General features: G+C 43.1%; 1 protein-coding gene across 4 annotated transcripts in view; it reads left to right on the top strand.

Annotated features, from left to right (window-relative positions):
• The window catches only part of TRAF7 (TNF receptor associated factor 7), a 196,337-nt gene that overhangs the window by 21,134 nt on the left and 149,697 nt on the right, over nt 1-25,506 (top strand). For 2 of the 4 annotated variants that reach the window (XM_078664845.1, XM_078664843.1), the window contains exon 2: nt 5,917-6,095. The gene's annotated coding sequence lies outside the window, so the exon portion shown is untranslated. Of the gene's footprint in view, nt 1-5,916; nt 6,096-18,637; nt 18,946-25,506 lie in introns of those variants that run through there. The other 2 variants (XM_078664844.1, XM_078664846.1) reach the window with 2 other exon arrangements.

The following is a 25,506-nucleotide window of genomic DNA, read 5'->3' as shown; positions in this document are numbered from 1 at the left end:
CATTATGCAGCAGAGAAGCCGCATGCTGTGCACCAAGGCCTGAATACCCTCCGTTCTGTAGGTGTAAGCACTGCCACTTCTGTCTACTGGCAACCACAAAGTAGCTCACTGCTCAGCCCGCCATGCTGTGCTCTGCCGCCTACCTGGCACTCCTCACTTCTGCATACTACCAGGCTTGCACTGTGCACGCACTTTGCACAGCCAGCCCTGTACTCTGCATGTTATCTATACATGGTACCAGCCCCACAGAGTGTCTGACCGGAAGTCAGCCCAGCGCCTGCTTGCGCTGTGCACTGCCAGCCCTGTGTTTGGCCTGCACCGTGCACTGCTACCTTGCCCACTGCCAGGTCTATGTCTAGACTCTAGAGAGGCTGTATCAGGCACACGCAGAACTGCACTAAACATGATATTGTCAAAGTGAATAGTATAGAAGGGTCAGGAGAAATGACACATCGGGTGCTGCAGGACAATGCGGGGCTGCGGGAGTCAAACAACCCTAGTCATGCAAATAAGGCATTCATGCACTGTTGGAGCGCTTAGAAAAAGAAGCAACTCCAAAGGAAAACTGTGGAAGTCTTTAATGAGCACCAAAGAGCGACCAGTAGCCCTGGCAGGGATCAGCAACTGCCACCTTTCCAAAGGAAACATTCGAATACCACTTTTCTAATTCATAAACGTTCTAACATTCTGTTCCCCTGGCACTAAGAACCCAGCACCTTGGATGGGAGGGCACGAGAAGCGGCATCCGGAAGGCGTTGGAGCAGCTGACAGATCAGGCAATGGTCTAATCAGAGGGGTGGCTTCCCTCCCCTCCCCTGCCCTGGGCTCTGGCTGCTGATCCTGTCCTTGCCTCTCAGGAGCAAGGCAGGGTCGGATTGGGATCACAATTTGGCCCGGGCACTGTCAAAAAAAGCATTTGCAATGCAATAGGTCTCGCATTTATGCGGGTTTAAGCTATAGGCATTGTAAATGACAATTCCTTTTATTTTTGTTTTGAAAACCAAAACATAAATAAAGGGCCTTGTCATTTACAATGCCAATAGCTTAAACTGCATAAATGCGAGACCTATTGCATTGCAAATGCTTGTTTATTATTTTAGTTACTTATTTTAAAGAAGACTAACTGTTCCAAGAAGCTACTTACAGATCTCTGCACTAAAACATTTGAACTTGGCTATATGTGATCTGATTACAGACCAGACGTGTGTTTGCCTTAGAAATGGAAGTAACATTCTTATATGCTCAGCTTTTGCAATTTAAAAAAAAAAAAAAAAAGAAAAGTCACTTGTGAAATGAAATATGTGTGATGAATTATAAATCATTTTATTATGATTTGAATAATCAGAAGGGTGGATTGATGGAGCAGATTTCATCTGCAGTCATGCATTGTTTTATTTTTTGTGCTTCAGACAGGCTGAATTTAAATTGCCACGCACATTTTGGTGCAGGTTAAAAACATGGCACATGAAAAACCTGAAAGTGAGGCCTATTCACTTCAGTCTGAAAATGCTTTTGCTGAATTAACATGTGGTTTTTTTGCAATGTAGAGAAAAGTGGCCTTTTTACCTTTGAAGATAAATTGAATGTGTTTCTCTCTTCCCAGCTCATCCGATGCAATCTAAAATCAATTATTCCTGTCTTAATAGACTTTGACTTGTTGCATATTTTGATAAACATTTTCAGTTAATAACACCTCTTTTTATAATGTGTGTGAACTAATAATGCACTTGGGAAACATAATGGACTGATTTACATGAAATTAATATTATCTTTGTGTTTGTTTTATTTTTGGGGCCTACACAAAACATGGCTGCCTGTGAATCCATCAAGGCTATGGCTTGCAATTTAATGAGAAGGGAGCATGCGCAGACTGTGGCGGCTTTCCTCATGACAAAAAGTCAAGGACAACCTGAACTGTAAATTTTTGTGACTGTGCCAATGTACCAGTTAGTTAAAAGTATCCGTTCTGACTACGCTCTGGAAGGAAGGATGAATTAGAATGAAACATTTTTCCTAGTAAATGTTGCAAATGTTTATAAATGTAGTTATTCATGTATGCTTCTTTTGTTAAACTAGTGAAGTCAGGTTTTTAGAATGAGTCAGGGTATTGTGAACTCATGCCTTTATGACTGACCAATCACGTAAGGTTCTCCTGAAAAATGCTACATCTTTGTGTACTCTGCCAATAATTAGGGTATAAATACTGTCCTCTCTGGATGGGGGCTGTCTGCTTTTTTTCTCAGCTCAGCTGGCTTCTATGGGTTAGGTACGAGAAACGTCTCGGGAGATTGCTGAAGGGCAGGTTTGCGTCCGAGGAGATTCAGGGGGAGGTTTCTTGCTTCCACGTCATATCTTGGCACATCAGGCCGCATTCCTTTGAGGTCTTGTGAAGGGCGGGCTGTCTCCCTCCTTTTTGCTCTTTAGACACAGACAGACAGAGAGTGCAGTGGATCAGGATAGAATTATATGCTAAACTTTAAGTTTATGCTTTGACTAATTAATTAGGTCTAAAAAGATTTATTTGTCTTGTGCATTTATTTCTCTTTATGGGAGATTTTTGACAACTATTAAATTATTGATTAGCTTTGCAAGACTATTTTTCTTAGAAACTCTTTAAGAATTGTGACTGAAATTTTGCGCCACATTTTTCATAACTACATGTTATGCTTATATGCAGACTGTAATGTGTTCTGTATTATTGATATTTTTCCTGTTTTCCAAATTCTGTAACATGATTGATATTTTACTAATGAATAAAGGGTCAGAGAAAAATTAACTTTTGACTAGAAAATAAAACCCTTTAAAATAATCAACAACTCTCTTTATTGGCTTGAATAATAAATTGCATTTTTGACTGTTCAGGTTTATGTAAATCTCCTGAAATGGTGTGAAGGGCCCAACACCTTTTGAGCGGTAAATTAGAGGTAGCATGAGGGTTTTACATTGAGAAATTACCAGAAGAAATTACCGCTCCATCAACACGAATGGGTCGCACTGCAACGTTGCGACTCGTATCCCTGGGTAAAACCGACCGCGCCGTACGCCCGTGCCGCGAGGCACGTGAGCATCGGGAGGGTCTTTCCTTTTTCAACCGCACGAAGCGCACAACAGTGAAAAGCATTGGCAAGCCGAACTGCGCCTTGCCGTAAAGAGTGTAGAACTGTTTTAAAAGCTAATTGAACTTGCAAATGAAGCCTTTCTAAAGAACTTTAAAGAAACCTTTTGATACCAAAGTACTGTGGCCCCATTTAACGTTATATTGCTCTTGTATTAAGCCTGCAATTATCTACTGCCATATTTTTATAAAGAAGACGTATTTTTACATAACTACGCCTGGTGTCCATTTGTGGTGGGTCTGTATATTGTTGTATGTGGTCATAAATGCTTAACTAACTGACGCCCTGGAATTAGCCTTGTATGCTTGCGCCACACTATCTAGAGGGTGAGCAGGGGTTATTCTGAAGGGTGATCCCCTTATCCTGACTAAAGGAGAGGGTCCCTGCTTGTCACAAGTTCTTACCTGTGCCAACCAGAGACCCCCAAATCTAACACCCGCAGACTCCAAAGCCGGCAGTCTTAACCCTTGTGCTATTGCGCAACTGCCTCGCCTGTCTTAAAACAAGAGACCGTGACTTGTGGCAATATTTGTGCACCTTTAGTTAATATCGCATTCACAATTGCTGAAAAAGAGGATGATGGTGTAGACACAAAACATACATTTGTTGGTCACGAAGTTGACATTTACACTCATTTCACTTAAAGAAGAACTATTTTTATTCTACTTGGCTCTCGTACTTAATAATAAGTTATGATTTCTCTGCAGATATAAAATGTACTTCAATGCCACGATCAGCCCTCAGAAAGTCACACCTAAAAAATTATTGGAACGTCCTCCCTCCGGATCGCAGACTTGAAGACAAATTTTTTAGCTTTCCTGGAACGCTGTGATCTACTTGTTGACATCAGCCTTTTACCCTGCTGGCACCTTGAGTCGCGAGGACATTTTTCAAACCGAGAGTACAGCAAACATTTCGGCTTCACTGCACAACGTTTACTATCCTTTTCTTACTGTTTATAAGCAGCTGCAGTGCAGTGTGAAAGTACTATGAACCCGCTAAAATAAATATTACTGTACTCCGAGGCGCGCCCGCTTCATAGCCTGGCAGCCAGCCAATCCACTCTGCTTTCCGACGCTGCCCCGGTCAGGAAAGCGGCCTCCGGCCTCGCTACCTCCTTGATCAACATTAAAAAGTATGTAATTACATAAAGGCAGATGCGCGCCTTAAAACCAAAGAACCGACAATAGAACAATGCAAATTCCCATAAGGGGAAACAAACCCAAGTAAAAAAGTTTTGCAGACTGATGAGAGGGAAAGCAGGGCACATGATAAAGAATGGTTTCAAAAACCAAATAGTGATAGGCAATGTACTGCTGCCATCTAATGGTAAGGAGAAAGTCTGCTAACTGCTTAATATCCGCACGGCGCCAAATCTAGCCTTTGTAATCCCAAGAGACCCTCTCCTGTACAGAAAACAGTATTTCGACGCGCGGCCACAACGTGAACACGAAGCCTTTAAAATAGGAAACCAAACAGATGGCACCGCTGCTCGCTCCCGCACGGTAAACGCCGCACAAGCACGAGTGGTCATTGGAAAAAGTGCAGTACATGCACGAGTTTCCTAAAAAGTCCTGAGTGATTCCAAGAGGTCACTCCATGCAGCGCTTGCGAACTGCGTAGGCGATACTTAAAAAGCTTACTGGAATATTACTGGTGGCCAGGAATGGTTTCTGCTGGGGAGTTGTTTAATGGTTGTTACAATGTTTGTCAAGGTGCGGATAAAGTTCTTCTCACATGCACTTCAGAACTAGTACCTGTGAAATGTTCTCAGTGTGCATGGGAAAATTGGCAGTTGACTTTGTAGACGCAATACATGGCTTACCGAAAGAGACAGCATCGTTTGGGTAAATTCTGTTCTACAAAAGGGTATACCATGCTCTTATATTGAAAAACCACTGCAACTATGGTTATCAGTTGTTTTAAAAAACATGTTTGCTGTTGATGGGTACTCCTAGTGTGTCGTACTTGACAATGGGATGCAATTTGTTTCAGATCAATTGATGGAATATTTAACTAGATCTAGCATCAAACAGTTGACCGTTGCTTTGTACAGTCCACAAAGTAATGGATTAGTAGAATGAGTGAATAGAAGATTAGAGGTAATCTACAAATATTTAGTTGTGTTGGACAGAATATGGAAAAGTCATTAAAAGACACGTTTTGTAATTATTCCATAACACCATATTCAACCACAGGGTTTAGTTAAACCGTACGTTTATAACAAAATATATTCATGAAGGCTGTGGTAAAGAATGTATTATTGATATGCAGACTGTTACAAACAAAGTATAGGAAGTGCATAGAAAAAGTGTTGAAGCATATAATATGATGCACCATGTAAATGTTCGTGGTTTTATGGTTGGTGATGTGATCAAGATTCGTAAACACTTTGCTGTGAGAAAATCTGTTTGCCAGGTTTTTGGAGAAACATAGTTACATTAGTGAGCAACAGAGAGGTGCAGAACGGTATGTGGTGGAACAAGAGGTGTGTTACGGTTGGTTGCAGTGGGTGTGAGTCTGAAAGTAATATGAATTTGAGTTTTCATTGTAGAAATACTAATATTAACAGTAATGATAGAAGAGGATGTTGTAATTCTATACAAAAGCAAAGTTCTCCAGTCAGTTTAGATGATATTGCAAATGAAGTAAACAGCTTGACGGATATGGATAATGGAACTGCTAACTGTTATAATGTGAGACAAGTTCACAGATTGTAAAGGAACCAAGTGCTCCATATGCAGACCACATGTATCAGAATCTTTATTCTGATAATACTAACTGTGAAACTAATCCACAGGTGAATTCTATTATGAATAAAGATGTCATCAGAGATGACGGGAACAATGAAGACAGAAATGATCACCTTTTTGCACCTAGTGCTAATCTTCAAGGTTCTGTTACGAGGAGGCGTTACCGTGTGGTGAGAGGACCAAGTATTTAAAGGACTTTCTTTCTTGAAATATGTTTTCAGTCAAGGTAAATTGTGAATTTTAACTCTTGTTACATGTTATTGTTGTTTTGTAATGGTTTTTAAGACGTGTTATTCTTAAGTGAACAGTTGTAACATTATACTACATTCAGCTGTGGACGTTTTACTGTTAGCTGTCATTTCGTACCTGCAAGATAAATTAAACTTCATTTTTTTAACTTTCCTGTCCGAGTATTCATCAAAAGCATAGTTGCAGGAGAGAGGGGGCATGTCCAGTAAGTTGTAAGTGCAGGAGAGATGTATCATGTTTAGTAGATTCAGGTGATACGAAAGGGGCCCTATTAACAACAAAAAAAATGCTGTAATGCTTGTATTAGCATACCTAAACGCACACTTGTTCTTTAATAGTATTTGGTGTGTATATTTGAAATAGCGGTTGTACATTATGCACTCACAAAAGAAGGGTGTTTTTTTTATCCTGTAGAGCCTATAATATGGGTGTATAACATATTTCCAGGACGGCCGATCTATGTCAGATGTTCAGGGTTACCACTGACTATGTATAATAATAATAATAATAATTGCATTTGTAGAGCGCCAGGTTACACTGGGACAGTGTGTCCCCGCGCTAAGGTACCAGCTAAATACACCAACAACAAGGGGCCTACAACTAAGACCTATAGTTATACCGCAGGAAACAAATGGGTCTTCAAACCTTTCCGAAAAATAGACTCCGAGCACTCCAGCCGGAGACTCTGAGGAAGTGTGTTCCACAACTAAGCAGTAAGAACGACCACCCATCCTGGCTCTCTTGATGTTGGGAACGCACACCTTTCCTTTCCCACTAGATCTTAGATATCTAGTCGGTACATAGGGAATAAAAAAGTCATGCAAGTACGAGGGCCCCTTCCTTTGTATAATCCGGTGACTAACACACAGGGCCTTAAACTGTACTCTCTCCCTAACAGGAAGCCAATGTAGGGGGCCGACGCCCTTGTTGTTGAGGCTCTCTTAGGAAGCATAAGAACCAATCTTGCTGCTGCATTCTGGATGCACTGCAATCTCCGCATGCATTTGGCAGTAGCACCCAGATACAGGAGGTTGCCATAATCCAGGCAAGAAGTCACCAATGCGTGCACCATTGTCTTCCTTGATGCAGTGGGAAGAGCGTCTAGAGTTTTCCTTAAACCCCGTAAGATACCAAAACAGGCGCCTGCCACCCGCCTGGTATGGTAATCAAAAGACAACTTGTTGTCCACCCATACCCCAAGGTTCTTGGCTTGTTCACAAGGTGTAGGAGTGGGACCCAGAGTCTGGGGCCACCATGCCGATGACCACACGGATGGGGCCTTCCCTATCACCGGCACCTCGGTCTTGCTGCCATTCAATTTCAGGCAGTTATTTGCCATCCACAAGGCAGGATACAAAATTGGAGGCAGCACCAGCACGAGCTTGGGCGAGGGAGACCACCAGCTGGGTGTCATCAGCGTAGGACAGGGCATTGATCCCAAATTTATCTGAGATTTGAGCCAGGGGGGCGACATAAAGATTAAACCAATGTCCGGCTCAGGGTAGAGCCCTGAGGCACCCCCTGTGTCAGCTTGATGTTCCTGGAGTAGTAAGTACCCTGCATGACTTGAAAGCTGCGCTCAGATAGAAAGTATGCATGCGCCATTTAGATATGTTCACTGTAGATAAATTTGCTTCATGTGAAAGTCCCAAAACAATCTTGCTTGAATTACAGTGATCCTGAACCTACTTTAGACATCCCAGATCTATTAAATGTGAAAAGGGTTGTTTGGTATGGATACTGCTATGGTTTCTGGTACGTCTGCTGATTTGTGTCATACGTTTCCAGGCATTCAGCAGCTATTTGACATTTGTTAGTTTTTACCTAGTAGTATTTGGAAATCAGTTTTTAAAACACTTTTATTGATGCAGTTTCTCCAAGCACTCCTCTTTGCTTTAAGTTTCTTAATTTGTATGAAAAGAGAGTGAGTTCTCCTACGAGATTACAGTGGCATTGCTTAGTTCCTTTATTCCTCTGATTTCCAGACTTGCCCGTCTACATTTCCATGGTCGCATAAGCTGTACCTGGTGATTTTCTCTGTTTTATTTATTTCATTTTCAGTAGGTATTTTGCAAAGTTGTAGCCCTCATTTAGTGTTCTACAACAATTTATATTGTGTTGTCATTATTTGAGTTTCCCACTCTGTTTAATATAGTTATTCATCATCTTCTTTACTCCAGTGTTTTTTTTCTTGATATTTACTGTTCGAACTTGTATTCATGCTTCATTAATACAAAGCCTTTATTATTAGGGTGATCGCTCTAAGGAAATGTAAGTTCAGACTGCACTACTGACAGCGGTTCCAGTATACAAATGTGTACACACATTTGCAAAGTTGAACAATATGAAGCTACGAAAATAATGCTTCCAGGATGCTATCTGAGTCGTTGCAAATTTATGCAAAACCTTTTAAGCAAGTTGGGGATTCTTTGCTGTAAAAATAAAATGTTCATTAAAAAATGCAACTAGGAAGAAAACGTTTTGTTAAACTACTTTGCAATTTTAGGCACCTTTTCTTTGAAGCATCATTTAGTAAAATTTGTTGCTAGTATTTTCTGAAAAATACTCCTAATGGATAATCAGTGTTACTAGTTTCAACAGAATTATAGGAAACATGAAAATGAACAAGCATTTGCAAAGCCAATAGATATGACATTGGTGGTCAGCCTTTTGGTTTTGTCAATGCTTGTCTTGTTTTGACATGGTTTTTGTACAACTTTATTGTTGTGGGAGCTGCTGGGCCCTTATCATTATAGTAAACATTGGGAAAAGCAAAAATATTTTTGGTCTTAAAAAAACACACGTTACCACAGTAGTTCAGGGCACTGAACAAAAATACTTTGCGTGCCGAAATACTCCTTGTGGAAGAGCAGAATGCCGTCACTTACAATGAAGCCAGCCAGTAGATAGAGAGGGATAGAATTTTAGTAAAAATAAAAGGTCATGGTTAACGCCACACCTGAACAGGGGCCCCATTCTTAAAGAAAGTCATAAAAGTGAATCCATAGTATATGTCCTTGCATTAGTGCAGATTTACACCTTTCATGAAGTCACGAGAATTTACAGGAGCAGGTCAGGAAATCGTACTCCCAGAAATTATTTGTTAACTGCATTTTAGCATGAGAAAATATGCATGTGTAGATTTGCTAATGCGAAAATCTGTTGAGCCATAACAAGTCCACTTTCTCAAAAACTAATTTTTCCCCCAACCCTGGAAGAAGTTTTACTTCTGCCCTTGTCAGGGGTAAATTTCCAGCTATTTTCTGTATTGAAAAAGATTTTAGACGAGCTGATGAAAACCCATAAAATATACAAATTAGTAGGTTTGCACACACTCAAAAGGGCTTTCTTACCATGGGAAACTGTTGCTTATCGCTACCTCCATCCAGAATGTAGCTCTGCAGAAAGGTTGCAAAATAAGGGAATTGCTAGTATTCAAACCTTACTATGGTATGAGCTCTGGCATAATCAAAGATGCTATTTTCAGAGCTCTTATATAATGAGATTAATGCCATAAACTGTTGCAGCACTACATTGCATCAAAAGGACTAGTGGATTGTGTTACAGGACAAGTAGATTAATGGAGCCGACGGTCTGATGGACAAGTAGATATTTTAATAAATTCCACACCCCTAGGTTATGGTGCAGCCAGATAGTGTTTACTGACTCCTTTTACAGAACATGAATTGTATTGGGTGAAATCCCTGCACTGCTTGATCATGCAAGGCTATTATAGCCTGTTTTGTTTTTGCTAAGGCTTTCAAAATGATGCTAAAGTAGGTTTAGTTTATTATGTACCCAAGGGGGCTTCTTAATAGAGTACGATTGTTATGCTTGCTGTTGATTATTGCATTCCCCCTCCCTCCAAAACCGTTATTTTTGGATTGCTTATTGTTAGGTTATTTTTGAAGCTGTCCAGGCTTTGTTGTAAGAGTTCTTTGTAGGGAATCAAAGTACTCCCCATTCGGAAGACCATTTAACAGTTTTACCTCCTAAAATTAGTTCTGGTGCTGATGACTTCTTTAAGATAAAAGGTTGGGCACTCGTATGAGACAAGTATGGAGACTAGTTGAGGAATCCAACTTTGATAAATATTTCCAGGAGACCAATCTAATACTCTCGATGGACTCTCCTGTATGCATAGATGTCGCCTTCCTTGATGCCGGCATACTGCAAACCTTGAATAAACTAGCGCCCTTGCGGGAAACTAGGAAAAAGGCCCCAACGGAGAAATGGTATACCCCTCATCTAAAAAGTCTCAAAAAGGAATGCCAAAAGCTTGAGCACCTTTGGAGGCAGTCAAAGGACAATGTAGCTAAATTAAACTATGTCCATCATCGGAAACAATACACCCTTGCCATCAAACACGATAAGAAAGACCATTTCACACAGCGCATTCAAGAGAACAGTAACTCTGCGAAGGAACTGTTTAAGATAGTGAAGGAACTGAGCAAACCTGCCAGTATCTCGCAAACATTCACCCCTACGGTCGATGCTTGCAATCGCTTTAATACCTTTTTCTCGGACAAAATTAAGAAAATCTACTCAAACGTTTCCCCTCAATCAGCCAACACCAACACAGTTGAATCCCCCAACACTATGCTTGACTTGGAAACCTCAGACGACGAAATTACACCTTGTTTAGCTGATTTCGAACCACTCTCAGTAGAGGATGTTTTAACAGCTATGCAATCAGTTAAATCTGGCTCCCCTGCGGACCCATGTCCTCACTTTGTGTTCTCCAAGATTGCACCTACGCTCGGTCCTCTAATCACCCACATTTTTAACAAATCACTCAGAACTGCCACCTTTCCGACGTCTGGAAGCTTGCTGCTGTGATCCCTCTCCTAAAGAAAGTGGGTTCTGATATTCTCAATCCTGAGAATTACAGACCCATCTCCCAGCTTCCTTATCTCTCTAAAGTCTTAGAGAAACTGGTCAATGTTCAACTGACCAAATACCTGGAAACTAATCTTCTCCTGGACCCCTCTCAGACGGGCTTCAGAGTGAATAACAGCACCGAGGCTACGTTGCTGGCAGTGTCGGACAGTATCAGATCCTCCATAGACCAAGGAGGGGCGGTGGCACTGATACTGTTCGACCTGTCAGCGGCGTTTGACACGGTCTCCCACCATTGCCTGCTGAACATACTTCGGAACAAAGGAGTTCATTCTAATGCCCTGAATTGGCTACACTCTTTTCTGTGTAATGGCACTCAGGCCGTTCATATGGGCCAGTTCCAGTCTAGATCCACCCCCATCGACTGCGGGGTCCCACAGGGCGCTTCGCTGAGCCCCACCCTTTTCAATGTATACATGTCATCTCTAGCCAACATTGGAAGGAAGTGGGGCATTGGCATGTGCTCGTATGCGGATGACACGCAGCTGATGGTGGCCCTGGATGAGAATCCTGAGATCATTAAAACCAAACTACAGGGTTGCCTCGCAGAAATGGCTCAATGGATGCATTCCCACTGTTTAAAATTAAATGCAGGGAAATCCGAAATCCTTTTGTTTGGTGGTGCCAAACAAGTGTGGGATGCCTCGTGGTGGCCGCCCTCATTGGGTCTTGCCCCTACTCCCAAACAACATGCTAGGAATTTGGGGATTATCATGGACGACGAACTGTCCATGAAAGACCATGAGTGATCCCTCTGTGGCAAGGGTTTCGCCATCCTGAAACTCCTAGCTAGGTTGTTCCCCTGGATTCCACTGGACTGCAGACGCTCAGTTACACAGGCCTTACTGGTTAGCCGTCTAGACTACGGCAACGCGCTGTTTGTAGGGATGAACGAACACATGTTCTTTCGTCTACAGGTACTGCTGAATTCGGCCGCCAAACTCATCTGTGATAAAGGCAGGTTAGACTCGGCGTCGGAATGTCTGAAGATACTCCATTGGCTGCCGATGCGTCAGAGGGCCGCCTTCAAACTACTCTGCCATGCCCACAGGGCCTTACACAAGACAGGCCCTATTATTCTTCAAGGAAAGATTGAATTCTATGTCCCTACTAGGAACCTACGATCAAGCCAATTGGCATTAGCAGGGACAAAACGTATCTACAGAGTCAGAACCGGTGCCCGTTCATTCTCTTACCTAGCGGCCAGGAAGTGGGATGAGCTTCCAGATGACCTTAGACACATCACAAATTATCTCCTGTTCCGAAAAAAATTGAAAACCCACCTTTTTCCCATTTCTTAATAGGCCCCTCAGCTTCAGTTTCAGTAGTGTTCACCTGGTATTAGCGCCGTGATATCCCTTGGGATGAGTGATGCGCTCTACAAAAACCACAAATAAAAAAATTAAAAAAATAAAATTATAGAGTGGGGCTCAGAAGGGACCCCGTCTCATGCCGTTCCATTCTCAGTAAGTTAGGTTTTTGGGCAATGGTATACAATCAGTACAACACATAGTCTCAGTTGAACACATAGGTGCTTATTATCATGTTGGACGGACTCCCGTCCGCTCGACACCATTGCAGATTGGGAACCGCCTGACCTTATGTTGGCGGTTCTGACCGCAGTATTTGGATGCGACCGCCCTTGGGGCGATCGGAAACTTACATTTTTCAATGGAAGCTTGTGTGTCGGGCAGAAAAGGCCACAGCACAAGCTTCCATTAAAAATGGATGTTTTCAAACATCCCTGCACCGTGTGGCAGGCACCTTACGGTGCTAGCCACACAGTGCAGGGATGTTTAGGGGGGCATCACCAGGCCCCAGAGCGGAGTGTCGGGAGGGAAGGGGGGTCCTTCCTGAAGCCCCTCGATCACCCAGCCCATATTTAGAGCTAGATAAGTTGGTGCTGTGTGTATTATTTGAACTCCCAAATTTTGAACTGCAACCGTTATCCAAGGAAATCCCACCCTCTGTTGCTCCTCTAGCAGGACTCGGATTAACTTCCCTGATGGAAATAGTTTAGAATTTCTCTGGATTGATGCGGAGTCCGGATACTTACCAAAATTCATGAATCGCTTGGAGTAGGACAGGCACCGAGTCCACTGGATGTCCTGGGTACACCAGGGCGTTGTCAAAATAAAGGTAGACAACATAATTGGTTGCCCCCAGTGCAATCCCCCACGGACCCAAAGTATGTCCAAGGGCCTCCACCACGGGCAAACAACAGGGGGGAGTGGGCAACCTTGCCTAAGGCCCCTTCTTATCCAGAAGGACTCTTGTCATCACACCCACCAAGCGTATACGGGCACAGGGATCTGAGTAAGAAGACAGACCCATAAAATACATTTAGGGCCGGAGCCCTTTTTATTCAGTACATGCCAAAGGTAAATCCAATTGAGGGAATCCAATGCCTGCTCTGTGTCTTACATATCTAGGCCCTAGGTGTCGTCCAGGAGCTGTGGATCGTGATAAACATAAGCTAGGCGTTGGAGATTATAGAGAGTACCTTGCTTTGGGATGAAACAGGATTGTTCAGTATGGACCAAACCAGGCAGCAACAGAAGTAGGCGAGCCACCAGCACACTACTAAGTAGTTTCACATCGATGTTTAGGAAAGATATTGGCCAGTATGCTGATGCTTTTGTGGAATTTTTACTAGTTTTCGGCACCATCACGATTAATGCCTCATGCATAGTGGCAGGTAGGCCACCCATGCGTAATGCTTCTTCATATACCTCCAGGAGCCTGTCCGCCATCATCTCTGCATATTTGTGATAAAACTCTGAAGGTAAACCATCGTTACCCAGAGTTTTCGTGGACTTAAGGCGTCAGATTGCGGCAAGTATCTCCTCTTTGTAGAGTGAACTATCCAGGGATTCTCTATCCTCCGGGAGGAAACGCGGCAGGGGATTATCTGCTAAGAATTGCTGCAAAGTTATTGTGGAGGGGTTCAGCTGTTCAATATATGTATTATAGAGATGGGCATTAAAAAAAATCATTATTAGCCCTTCATGTACAGACCAGAGTCCCTACATTATAGAGAGTTAGGATAGAGGACTGGGGAGCGAAGTTAGTTTTAGGTGTATTGCAATCTGTACAAACCAATATGTATTAAAAATAATATAAATGTGACCAAATGAAGGATAATAATAGCGGTTCAAAAATGCAGGCTCTGAGAAGTTAGTCGCCGCTGATGTGCAAAACTAATTTATATAAAAATCTTTAAGCGACTGTAAAATCACTTCTTCTTTATGCTAAAGATGTGCTATTAAGTGCAAGATCACTTCCATATATATTTTACATAATCTGCAAAGAAAATTTGCATCCTCCTGCTGCCACATCGCATTCAGTGGTAACACATCTGTGTGCTGAAATCTGCCCCACATGAATTTATGCCAAACTCATAGCTGTAGACGATCCCTGAGGTAACGTTGTGGCAGTATGCTGATATAGTGGGAAAGCATATATGGATTGTATGGTCTTCATATCACTTACTTTATGACACTATTCCAAATTAATTCTGCTATAATTCATATTTTGAATACAAACGTGAGATTGAAGAATTAAAATGCAATTATGATGTGACTGTTTAACCTCAATCCTTTCTAGCGGGTAAATGCGGAATTTACCCAGTATAGCATGTATACAAATTGCAGTTTGAGATTAAAATATACTTTCTAGTATCTTAAATAGATTACTCAATACATTAATTTCAATCATGCTTTTTTTTAAAACTGCACCTGCTGTAGATTATTGTACAAATTACATTTTATTTGAGAAGACCCACTTGATTTGAAATAAATGATACCCCAGGCACTCGTTGAGGTTAACTTTATCCGTCAACAGAACCATTTTGGATTAAACATCGTACCTAAATTGTTGTAATGTTTGACATTTTCAAGTTGGTGAACATTAACAAACTATGATTTTTGTTGAATACACCTCGTCGGAAGGCTATAACGTTATTCTGTGTGAGCTTTATCTTTCTAAGATTATCTGCATTAAAGCTAGTTAAGGCTTTAAAAGTTGGTGGTGAGCAATAACTGTCGAATTACTTGAGTCAAACTTCCCTACGTAAGCCAAAATTGATAATCAATTCCATGTCTAAACATGCTGGGAATAGTTCATGTGCCTAAGAGTTTGAAACAAATCTGAGACATGCGTGTTAAACAAGGGGAACTCAAACATACACCTTTACTTTTAGACAGTTGACACTTCTAGTTTTCACAGAAAGCATCTATTTTGCTTTAACTGTAGAAACACCCGAGTATCATTGTGCATGATTGTGGAGTAGACCGTCAGTATCTTTCACTGACATTTTTATCTCAACAGAATTTGATCAACAGTGTACTAAAATCTACAGAAATGCAATATATTGTAATTAACATTTCCTGCGCCCTGCTAGCTAGCATGCATCATGCCTTCTCGTTATGAGATGTTCCAAAACATAATCTTCACACACTGGAATATGTGATCAGATTTGATTCACTTTTGCAAATTGTGTAAAGGGCTTTTAAAAAAATAAAATAAGGACCAAAGTATTTCCACAAGTACTCGGGGACTGCACTCCTCTGGATTACTTAATTAAACATAAGTAACAAAGCATGCAACCAGAAGAGTGGTATTATATTTCAATATTACACTTTAAAAATCTTTGGGCCCCAGAGACTTGGATGCCAGGTATCAAAGCAGTATTTTGTCTAACATCATTTGTATCAACGCTGGATATCTATTCACTGTCAATGTTTAGAGGTTAGAATGCCCAGGAACCTGTCGATCGTCAGCATTCACTTTCCAAGCAAATTACATAATGGTGGTATCTGGCCTACTTTGGAATTACTTGTGGCATTTGCCACCAAGCACCAACATTATCTATACTTCCTATATTTTAAGTATGTCATGCAATTAGAAAACACCTTCTCCCAATATTCTTTTTTAAATATAACATATATATACTATACTATAAAACGATGGTCTAGTTTATTAGGCTTTAAACCAGTATCATTGTTATATGCTCTGATTCTTGTTGCAAGTTACCGCTTTTGTAATCTGCCTTCTTAATGAATAGGGGTTGATTAAAAAAAAAAAATATATATATATATATAATATATATATTTTTTTGTGTATTCTTTTTCCTCGCCACGGAGTTAAGCTGCTCCTGCACTCTTGGCGGGCCAAATATCTTTGCACAAGATTCTAAGGTAGCTTCTTGAGTTACCGTCACTTACCTTACATGATTCCACTTTCCACAAAACTCTTAAAAGTAATTGATTTACACCATTGAAGCAAGTTTATTAAACTTTCTTGGTTCCACCTAACTTAATTTTTTTTCCCTTCAATGTCCTGAAGGCTCCTTAAAGGTGTATAATAATAGACCTCCATGACTTGTACATTAAAAAAAATTACGTTCATAAAGTAGACCATTTTGCTTTTTGTAGTTTTTGTTCAGTATTAAGGTTTAGTGTAAAGACTGTGTTAAATGTGATGTGGTGGTCTGTGTTTTGGTAAAAAAACAGTTTGACAGATAACCCTCCCAATCATGCAAACCCAAAGCACAAGGTTATCTGTGCTGGTAGCTTTTGCATGCCACCTAGGTTGGTGGGTGAGTCTTTGTCATAATTTTTATAAGAGTCCTGACACACCTGCAAACAAATATTTGATTTCAACAATTAGTGAAATCTCCTTAGTGAAACCTACCAGACCATTATCCTTGCATTTGGTGCAGCTTTATGAATGGCCAGACTAGCAATTCTAACATGGAGTGCTTACATTTTATATTTTGGGTGTTGGAGAGACTGAGGCTTGTTTCTGCGATGCCCCTCTTTAAAGAGCTTCTGGGTTGTATTGTGCCTCCTGCTAACAATCTTCTGGTTTTTGTTAAGAGTCGGTTATGCACAGTGTTTGGTTGAATGTCTGGTGTTGACATGCGATTGTGGATAGAATAGTGAAAAATGTCTTTCTCTGACCTCTCCTACAGTGTGCTATTCCTGAGAACTATAGGACCTTTGTTTTGGAAATGTATTGACCTTCTCAAAGGAGTATAGTTTTCTGTTTGTTTGCTTCCAACCCAGGGTAGGATGCCGACATCTTCATGGATGTCTTCTTTATGGCAGTGGTGTCCAACGCTGGTCCATTAGGGCTGGCTTTATGTAGATTTTCTTGTTCTGCACATGGGAAAAATGTCAACAAAGTGAATCTAAATGGGAATCATTTAAATAATAGACAATTCTCTGGATATTCCTTCTTGAAAGGGATATCTTAGGTACTTAGGCTAGTACTGCACGTTTCTTGGATGAAACCCGTCTAAATAACCGCAAATGTCCTTTTTTTAACCCATTGCAAGAATGGAAAACCTGCAGGATTGGGGCTTATAGCTCTGCCTGTTTCAGAATGCCCGTTTTTCTGATGGCAGGATAGAGAAGGGAAGTGTCATTCTTTTCAGCTTCTCTTAATGCTTCTGTCAGAACCAGGTTCTGAGAGGGCCTCAGGGCAAGCAGCGGTTAGTGGGCCCAACAGGGTGTTGAGGCCTATTACCCCTGAAGTCTTGGGCCCAAACTACTATGGATCCTGAGCAACAGGGCGAAGTACCTCTTCATCACTAGGCTCTCAGGAATAGCATGGTCTTAGCAGTGAAGGCCATTGGCGAAACGCAAAGTGATGGGGCCCCTCTGGAGAACATGAAGAGGGCCCCCCTGAGTCCACCATATCTCACGGATATTCACTGGACTTGGGCTGATTGTTGAGCCCTTGGCCAGTTGGGCCTTTCCTTCTCCGCCAGGACTGGTGTTACCTCCATGGTGAAGGCACAACAGAAACTGTTCTCAGCCCGGGCCTCCTCCGGCGCCCTGAGTTGAGTTTGTTTGCAGAGGGTTGTAGGTTGAATGCTGCCTTCTTTATTTACCTGTTGAGTATTTCTGGTAATCCGGTGCTGACCCAGACTAACGTTTAGGACAGAAAGGCGAGGGAAGCCTCACAGTATGCCCAACTGCTAGCATGTTAGCTACTTGTCTACCCTGGAAGCACAGTTCTAGACTGCTGCACCGTGGGCTGTTACATGGACTTTTAGGAGGCTTTAAAAAGTATAGGATTAAATGTCAAATGTAATTAAGTAATAAGAGCTCACCCGCAAAGATTGGTCAGAAATGTAACTATTGTGGCTAGAGATCGGGCGTCTGGAGGAGCGGGTGGAATCGCATGTGCGTTTTATGTATTTATTTTGTTGGTAGTTTGTGGTGCTTTAGTATCCCATTTCTGCAAAGGCTGCACCCCAGCGCCCACTCTTTTCGGGCGGGAGTCTGAGATGACGCCTGATGGTGCTGGGCACACAGCTGTTGCCTGTGCGCCCTGACCCTGCGATCCTGCTTTAAAGGGTGGTGGGGTGCTGTCGGGAGGGGGGGGGGGGAGCCTCGGACGTCGCCAGTGGAGGACAGACGGCCGAGGGCCCGGAGCGGGGATTCCCCGGCCGGCCGTGTTTACTTTCCCTCGCCGCTCTGCGTGCCTTTCTGTGTGCATCAGTCTCGGAGGGGAGGCGCCCGGGGGAGCAGGGGCCGAGAGAGCGCTTCCCAGCAGAGGCACAGGGAGGGGAGGGTGAGGGGGCAGGAAGAGATCGAAGGGGCAAGAGATACTGACACGGAGGGAGATGAGGCTGTGAAGCAAGAGGAAAGGGGGACATCGGTACCGGGAGAAGAGAAAAGTTCGAGGAGGAGAGGGGCCCAGCCGGAGAGAGAGGCGGGCACCCTGGCTAGCACGAGGGCACCCTGGCTAGCACGAGGGCACCCTGGCTAGCACGGGGACACCCTGGCTAGCACGAGGGCACCCTGGCTAGCACGAGGGCACCCTGGCTAGCACGAGGGCACCCTGGCTAGCACGAGGGCACCCTGGCTAGCACGAGTCTGAATATGAGAGGAAAGAGGCACTTTACCCTCCAGCAGGTGAGGCACTTACACAGGGAGCAGGAGAGAGGTGCCCGGCGGAGGCTGCCGGAGAATGCGGAGTAGTGACAGCACGAGGACATGTGGGCGACAGGGTGGACTCGGCAGGGGACAGGCGAGACAGGCGAGACAGGCTGGGAGTGGTGGGGACGAGACAGCCGTGCTGAAGAGAGTGCATCCAGGGAGAGGCGACTGCCTACCTTAAGAGGTGGGGAAAAGGATAGAATGTGTGTATTTCTCTTTGCAGTTTATTGGGGCAGTTTTACATAGGGCATAGGAGCGTTAGAGCTCTTTACATAAGTAGTGAGACTAGGTAACGAACATACGAACAACAAACATTGGCAAAGCCAAAAGGCCTCTGCTCTGGGATCTATTTGCTTTGCTACTGGTTTTTAGCGATTCTTTACACCGTTTTGCCAGGGGTCAAAAAGTATGATATGTGGGGCCCTCAAGGGCTGGATTGATGCCAGAATGGTGGGGGCCAGGGCAGTAGGTCGATGTAAGGTGGTTGTAAGTGGAGTAAAGGTTATACATGGTGTGGACTGTGAGTCATGCAGTTATTTTGAAAATTGCATTCCATACTGTCCTCTGAATTATGTCTCATGTCTCTATAAGCGATACTTTTTTGAAAAAACTGTCCTATGCTGTCCCTCTTTCACACCCTGGGGTAAGCCCTCTGCTTGCTGTTGCTACCTTTAGCGAGTCGGGTGTGCAAAGGGAGCAACTTTGTTATCAAATTTGAATCAGAGAGAATCTTAGGCCTCCATACTCATCTGGCCTCTTATCTGTAAACATCAGGAAACTCAAAATGCTTAGAAACAAGCTCTGGTAGGGTAGCAAGTGCTAGAAAACCTTTTTGACAACCCCTGCATTGTCAAAACTTGCACTATGATTGTTGCTGATGGCAGGAGCATATTGTGTGGGTCTTCTAATAGTCATTTGTCATGAATATCCTTGTGCATACTGCCTTCATTGCTCTTGATTATATGTCGCTCTATAGTTTTAGATACTTGTGAAAAGTCCTCTGAATGTGTTCTTGCACTATTTTAATCTGACCCCATTAAAACCTGCTACAACGTTTTGCTGAGATGTGAATTATAAATAACACATTAATATGCTTAATTGATGAAGACTAGTCTTGTTTCAGCACTCAGTACCGAAGTAAAAGCTGAGAAGTGCCTGCCAGATATTTGAGCAAATGCTATGTCAATTACAGTGTGCTGCTTCCTTCCAGACCTGCATAGAAATGGGTTTGGTTGAAAAGAAGTGTACCAGCAAGGGCTCAGGCATGAATTGACAATTCACAGTTGACATGTTCTATTGGTGCTAGAACCTTTTTCATAGTGGGGTGCTGCCATAAATGTTACATTTCCAAAGTCATGGGGATAATAAAAAAATCACGTGCCACAAAAAAGCCCAAAACAGGGTAGCCAGTAGAGTGGCAAGGATGTAGTATGTAGCTTGGGGTGCATTTTGAAGCACACTTCCACAAATATATTACTAAAATATGGTGTGGTAGGGCACTGCCATTTACAGAGAACGCATTTTCCAATGAAATGATCATTACATTTGCACAACATTGCAGTTTAACTGATAAAACTCTGCAGCGCACAAAAGGTAATTTGTGGAAATCGGCATCACCTAATGTACTGATTTGTTTTGCTCATATTATAATCTTTGTTTCCACCACACTTCCGATTTACAAAAAATGTACTTCATTTCTGTTTTCTTATTTCTGAAATATTTGTACAGTTCTTTTCAATTTTGTTGTGTGCTAGAAAAACAGAAGATCCTACATCCTTTTCACACTGCCAGTACCCAGTAAGATTGTCACATCAATCCTTTCACTTTGCAGTCAGAGAAAGAAAAATAAACCTCAAGCTCACTGTAAATAGAATAAACAGCAGTTTGTTGGAAGATAGAGCCTGACATTTGACCTCTGTCTTTGAATTCACAGCAAACGTGACAAGATAAAAAGTACATTTAAAGGCCTCTTTACTGCCCATTCAGCTGCTGAACTCGGCATATTTATTTTGGGGGTGCTTCAGCACCCCCCTACTTCCAGCACCTATGGCATGGGTATGAAAATTAGTATCAGGATGTTTTAAATTATGATGTTGGTTAAGAGCACGGACCACAATAAATACGCTCGTAGACAGAACATTGTTCCCTCACAGGCATGCAAGATTAATGAACTGGTACTGGAAGAGATAAGTAGAATCAGTCAAGCAGAAAGATATGAGGCAGGTTTAGTATGATTCTGAAAGATGAATTGCTACCAATTTATAGAGCATTTCGGAAGTATTGGGTTGTATATGTTAGCTGCTGGAGCTCCTAAACCCTTGGCCCTACTCTCGCCCGATGGATCATCAGCCAATCAATATGCTCTCGGCAGTAACCTCCACTAATAGCAGAAGCGACTTTTTGATGAAGCCCAGTCTATTGCCGCTATTTTGTGATACATCCCCTCCAGCTGCATTATTTCAGGCTCAAATTAAATCAATACAAGAAATAATAGGTAGAGCTCCTTTACCAACTAGCTCTGCCTTAGTGTCTAATGTGAACTCCGTGGGTGAAGTGGGATCTCAGAGTGTGGCGCCTTTACAGCAGTGCCAAGTCCTGTTCTGCTAAATCTCCCACCTTCCCCCATGTATTTATTGTGATGCTTGTACCACTCCTCAAACATACCCGAGAAGAAACAGGGGAACAATTAACCAACAAACCGATTCATTGGCTTCATTCTAAGCAAGGATGTAATACAGGTAACAGTAAGCAAATCCGCACGACGAGGAGGGTGGGCTGGGTTGGAGTGTCCACTAAAGATTTTATCAGGAGATTGTTCTGTAGTTATGGTTTCGGAATCCCATTTATGTGCGAAATATTTTAGCGCCTGCTCTCTGTGAGAATAATAACCCCGGGAATATCATTACTCTCCCTTTGGGTTATTTCTATAAACGCCCCTCTCACAAGCACCCAGTATCAGAATTTTGTTGTGCACTAATTCATTCAGATCCAATAGGAGTTCATCATAACCAAGTTAATGAGCTGGCCTTAAGCAATAGGTATGAAGCACTAATGACTGACTTGATATATCCCCACAGGCAGATTGTCCTTAGCGGGAAGAACAAACATTGTCACGTTATAAAGTATGCTGGGACGAACGCTTGTAGATCGAATAGCCAGCCAGTCATTGGCCCGTTGAGTTGGACTATCATAGAGATTAAAGCTAAACTTAATTCACCTGATTGTCTATCATTGATTGATATGTACAGTATAATTATTTTTCAGAAAACCTGATCTTTCTCCATTATCATATATGGGTTACATGTTCTGGTAATCCTGCTACCTCTTCACGTGCTGGGTGGGCCAGTGGTATATTGTCAATGTAGATATGCTGAGGATGCTGCTGCTATAGAGGGCGACAACGTGGCTCAGACAATGAACAGACCACTTGTTCGCATGGTTGTACCCTGAGGGAATCCTATGTTTAGGCAAAACGCGTTGGCTGGGCTTATTGAAAAAAGAAATATTAAAGAAAGAGAAAACTACAAACAGTGGCTGACTCATCTTGTTTGCTATAGTCCAAATTGTTTTCTAATACATTTTGGTTTCTGTTGCCTCTCAATCTGTTTTAAAGTTTGTAATGTATTGTCAATGTATGGGCAATTGGTACCTGGTCTTTTTGGGATGGGCAACATGGCTTAATAATGGGTGTTTACTTTATAATAATAATAATCCACATTTGTAAAGCGCGAACAATCACCCGTTAGGGTCTCCAAGCGCTGGGGGCCGTCGGGAAGATTAAGCAAGCTGTTGCCCAGAGTCACATGGTGCTGGGCTAATCTGCCGCCGGCACCGGGGATCAAACCGTGATCCCCAGATTCCGGAGTCAGTCGCCCTGGCCGCGGCGCCACACCTCTTCGGTGCAGTTACAGGCACCCTTGTTGCCAATCATGGGTGTAGTCATCTTTGGGGTTTAGAACTTGCTATTTATATGGCTCCTCATGATTTAACCGATATGCTCAAAGTTGCACAGTGTGGGCCAGGAAAGATTATGAATATTATGGGAGGGGCTGCTCCTCATTGATTGACAATGTTTTCTTGTCACATGGTTTATTGCATTACCTTCTGTCAAGCACATTTTGGATGTTATCTTTGAGGATCATAATCCTTAGCTTCCCAATTTTCTTTCCCTGTGTCCACATACGAATGCCTATCAAATTGATCACATACCCGAACCCGCAGCATAATGGACTGAGACTTCATTGCCATCTTTCAAATCCTGAAGAATTACTTGATAATAAAGGCAAAAAATTATTTTAAACTGTTTTTTTCTGGTCTATCTGGAGTTGGGACTTTGTGGTTTAATCGCTTTTGAGGTTATATGTCCTAACATACATCTAGCCCCTTTGAAACTAATGCATAAAATTAAAGCTGGCCCAAGATGGTTCCACCACACATGTTTTGGTGCTAATAGACATTGGCCTCAAGCTCTGTCAACTACACCTAAGAATAAAGAGGAGGTTCGAGTCTCCTGCTTCTATATAAGCAGATATTGAAAAGAAGGAAAGCAGAGAGGACCAGTGTTAATTGGGATGCTTTGACTCTTGCCAAGAACACAAGAAGCCTTCGGTCTTTTTGGTCCACAATTAATCCTAATAAAACGGTTTTCAGCCAGAAATTACGCTAAACAGGGATATTCGAGTCGCTCAATGACTTGCTCATATTAAAGCAATCTACAGCCCACCCTCTCACAAAGACTTACTGGTCCTCTTCATAAAAAGACTGGATTTGAGAGGGAAACCTATTTTTAAACTTGACGAAGTGGCTGATCCTATATCCCTGAGCCCCGCAGGGAAAGCTCCAGGCCCTGCCTGGATGCCCTTTGATTTAGTGACATTCAATATAGATTTATGGACTGTGCTATGTTGCTGAATATTGTTTTTAATACTTCTGTAACATTTCAACTTTTGAACTCATGTGCCACTTCTGTTAGTAGCTAGGCAAACAAGCATTGGAAATGCAATAGGGCTCGCATTAGGAAAGTTTGAGCTATTGGTCTTACAAATGATTTTTTTTTATTTAGGTGTTATATTTTAAAATAGCTAAATTAATAGCTTTGTCATTTACAATGCCAATAGTTATAACTTTTGCAAATGTGACACCTATAGCATTTGTAATGCAACATGTTTTGTATTTACGTGACTTAGATGTATTGATATTACAAATAACAATGGCTTTTAATTTTTTTAAATAATTAATACTTAAATAATTTATTTAATTTGTAATGGCAATAACTTAAACTTTTGTAAATAACTTTTGTGAAGATTATGTTCAGTGTTTTTTATTGTGATGAAAATCCAAGAACAGAAGTGAAATATTAACATCTTTTTGTGATTTGTAGTAAAGCGTGAAAGCTTGAAAACAGCTTGAAACATTGAAAGAACATATTTGAACCAGTGATGCTGTGGTTGCGCTAAGTCATGCTGTGGTGGTGCTGAGTGATGCTGTGGTGGCGCTGAGTGATTCTGTGGTGGCGCTGAGTGATGCTGTGGTGGCGCTGAGTGATGCTGTGGTTGCGCTGAGTGATGCTGTGGTTGCGCTGAGTGATGCTGTGGTTGCGCTGAGTGGTGTGTGCACCGGTAGAGCTTAGTGGGTGCATTGGTGGAGCTGTTTGGCGTGTGCATTGGTGGAGCTTAGTTGGAGCATCGGTGGAGCTGTGTGGTGGGTGCATCGGTGGAGCTGTGTGGTGGGTGCATCGGTGAAGCTGTGTGGTGTGTGCATCGGTGGAGCTGTGTGGTGGGTGCCTTGGTGGAGCTGTGTGGTGGGTGCATCGGTGGAGCTGTGCGGTGGGTGCATCGATGGAGCTGTGTGGTGGGGCATCGGTGGAGCTGTGTGGTGGGGGCATCGGTGGAGCTGGGTGGTGGGGGCATCGGTGGAGCTGGGTGGTGGGGGCATCGGTGGAGCTGGGTGGTGGGGGCATCGGTGGAGGTGGGTGGTGGGGGCATCGGTAGAGCTGTGTGGTGGGGGCATCGGTGGAGCAGTGTGGTGGGTGCATCGGTGGAGCTGTGTGGTGGGTGCCTCGGTGGAGCTGTGTGGTGGGTGCCTCGGAGCTGTGTGGTGGGTGCATCGGTGGAGCTGTGTCGGTTGAGCTGTGTGGTGGGGGCATCGGTGGAGCTGGGTGCATCGGTGGAGCTGTGTTGGTGGAGCTGTGTGGTGGGGCATCGGTGGAGCTGGGTGGTGGGTGTGCATCGGTGGAGCTGTGTTGGTGGAGCTGTGTGGTGGTTGCATCAGTGGAGCTGTGTGGTGGGTGCATCGGTGGAGCTGTGTGGTGGGTGCATCGGTGGAGCAGTGTGGTGGGTGCATCGGTGGAGCTGTGTGGTGGGTGCCTCGGTGGAGCTGTGTGGTGGGTGCCTCGGAGCTGTGTGGTGGGTGCATCGGTGGAGCTGTGTCGGTTGAGCTGTGTGGTGGGGGCATCGGTGGAGCTGGGGGCATCGGTGGAGCTGTGTTGGTGGAGCTGTGTGGTGGGGCATCGGTGGAGCTGGGTGGTGGGTGTGCATC

This window comes from Lissotriton helveticus, chromosome 10 (assembly GCF_964261635.1).
Source record: "Lissotriton helveticus chromosome 10, aLisHel1.1, whole genome shotgun sequence".
NCBI classification, from domain to species: Eukaryota; Metazoa; Chordata; class Amphibia; order Caudata; family Salamandridae; genus Lissotriton; species Lissotriton helveticus.
The sequence above is the reverse complement of the archived record's forward strand: the minus strand, read 5'-3'. Positions and strand labels throughout refer to the sequence as shown.